This window comes from Microtus ochrogaster, chromosome 1 (assembly GCF_000317375.1).
Source record: "Microtus ochrogaster isolate Prairie Vole_2 chromosome 1, MicOch1.0, whole genome shotgun sequence".
NCBI lineage: Eukaryota > Metazoa > Chordata > Mammalia > Rodentia > Cricetidae > Microtus > Microtus ochrogaster.
Genome location: NC_022009.1, coordinates 111,230,204 through 111,233,149, shown reverse-complemented (window position 1 = coordinate 111,233,149; position 2,946 = coordinate 111,230,204).

The following is a 2,946-nucleotide window of genomic DNA, read 5'->3' as shown; positions in this document are numbered from 1 at the left end:
GTGCGCCACCATCGCCCGGCTATTAAATGTAAAGCAAAGCATAACCAAGCTACAGTCCTCAGCCCCAGAGAAGCTAGGTAACCAGGAGCTTCCCTAGGTAACAAGAGTACACATCAACCTCCCTGAGAAGAGGAACTAGATGAGATGCCCTGGGTAAATAGGGGTGGAGAGAGGTGGGTGGAGTTAATCAGGGAGGATTCGGATCAGGATGTTTGAGATGAGGTGAGATGGAAGGAGAGAGTAATGAAAGACATATCTTGATACGGGGACAATTACAGGGTGAGGGCAAATCCTGATACCAAGGAAACTCCCAGGAACCTATAAGAATGACCCTAGCTAAGACTCCTAGTAATAGTAGAGAGAGTAACTGGATTGGCCTTCCCCTGTAATCAGATTGGTAACTACCCTAATTGTCATCATAGAGCCTGATGGAAGCAGATGCAGAGATCCACAGCCAAGCACTGGGCAGAGCTCCCAGAGTCCAGTTGAAGAAAGGATGAAAGGATTATATGAGCAGGGCGGGGGTGGGGAAGCTTGGTGGTGGTCAAGATCATAACAGGAAATCCCACAAACACAGCTGACCTGAACTTGTGGCAGCACAGGGACTCTGGAAGGACAGCTAGGGAGCCGGATGGAACCCAGCTAAGCCTTCTGCATCTCGATGACAGTTGTGCAGCTTGGCCTTCTGTGAAGCCCCCAGAAATGGGACCAGAACCTGTCCCTGATGCAGGAGCTGGTTTTTTGAACCTATTCCCTATGGTGGGATGCCTTCTTAGGCCTTGATGCAGAGGGGAGGAAAGCTTGATCCTACCTCAACTTGATAGGCCATGCTTTGTTGATATCCAAGTGAGAGCTTCTCCCATCTGAATGGAGACAGAGAAGGAGTGGATAGGGATGGAGGGCTGGAAGGAGGTGGGGAAGGGGACTTAGGAGAGGAGGGAGGGGAAACTGTGGTTGGTATGTAAAACATAATAAAGAAAAAGAAAAAAACAGCATGGAATGGTCACAGTTGAAAAAAATGAGAAGGAATTTCTCTCAGTGGTATATTTCCTTCTGTTAGAGAAATAGAAACAATTTTCTCATGATCTATGAGAAAATACAGAGAAATATGGAACAGTTAAAATTTTCACTGTTAAAATAGTCATCCAGTGTGATATGTGAACATTGATTGAATGAGTATGGAAATACAAAGACGATTAACTATAAAAAAAATAGGAAGAATGAAACTCCCTTTTTGATTTTTATTTCACAGTGGCTCCTTTTTAACATTTTTAAAGACATTATGTAGAGGAGAAATATAAAATACTGGTAAATCGTAGAAATTTGGAATGCTAAGTGCTGTTTGTTAACTGTTATTTTCTCCTTCCTTCCTTCCTTCCTTTCTTCCTTCCTTCCTTCCTTCCTTCCGTCCTTCCTTCCTTCCTTCTTTCCTTCCCTTCTTTCTTTCTTTTTTTTCTTTCTTCCTTTCTTTCTTTCTTTCTTTCTTTCTTTCTTTCAATCTTCTCTCATATAATACATCCTGACCAGGGCCTCCCCTCCCCCCACTCCTCCCAGGTCCCTTCCACACATCCCCTCTCCCCCAGATTTACTGTTCTTCCATTTCCTCTCATAACCAAGCAGGACACCCAAGGATATCAACCAGAGAGGGCACAGTAAGATACAATAAAACTAGGTACAAATCCCCATAAGATGGCAGAATGGGGCAACCTGGTGGGAGGAAGTGTCCCAGGAGCAGGCAGAAGGGTCAGAGACACCCCACTGCCACCCTTAGGACTCCCAGAAAAACCCCAAACTAAACAGCCACAGCCTGTATGCAGAGGGCCTAGAGCAGAACCCTGCAGTCTCCGTGGTTCAGTCTCTGTGAGGCTCTGTGGGCCCTGCTTAGCTGATTCTGTGGGCCGTGTTCTCCTGCTGGCCTTGACACCCTCTAACTGATATCTGTTATTCTCACTTCAATTGCATTGGGGATTCGCTTTGGCCAGTGAATTCTTTCAGGAATGTGGTCTCCAGGACCCTGTACCCCATCAGGTGACTAAGATAGACCTGACTCTAGATTCTCTATGCGGTGCTTTTAGCTTATTACAGATTTAAGTGTTAGAAGTAAAACTTACACATCAAGGGTTTTTTGTTGTTGTTGTTGTTGGTTTATCTTTTTTTTTTAGATCTCTGCTGGTTACTTGAAATGTTCTTTGGAGTAAAACTATGCAATCAAATGTTCTGTACATTTTCCATGATCCAGAAATTTGTGCTGAATTTTACTCTGACTATGCACTATAAACTGAATTCTAAGGATCTGGGGGGTGTTTAGAAGGAGCAGAGGGGATGACTAAGAGACTGGGAATTGATGGATTGAGACGAATTGATCTAAAAAAGAAGAGATTTGTCTTTGAGTGGGGCCTAGCAGAAGGGCAGCAGAAGTGGCTGGAGGTGGGGCCAAGTAGCAGAGTGCCTACCTTGTACGCACATTTGCTGGGGCTGAACAGAATTGTTCTAAGGTAGCTTAGCCATCGACGAGGTGGCTGTGGCACAGAAATCGTGTGACTTTCTTACCATCAAACTAATAAAAATGACAGAACACAAGTTTGACTTGAAGTCTTCTATTCCAATTTTCTATTCAGTTGTTCTTCAGCTGAAAGAGTAAGCTTGCCCTGCTGTCCCCTCTTTTGGTACTTTATGATGAAAAAAGATACTTTTTCACATCTTTGGGGTAGAGAAGACGACAGAGTTGGTTGCAGGGAGACTCGATGAAGAACAATGCTAAACTAGAAAAGAGTTTCTACAAATTTAAAAAAAAAAAACTTTCACACTGAATCCCATGATTCTGTCATTGTTTACCAGTGCAAAGCACACAGAATACTCAGGTGTCTCTTCTCACACGATTGCTCAGCTCCTAGTCCAGATCCATAAATTGCAAGTGATTGAGAGATCTGTGACAAGGACGTGGAA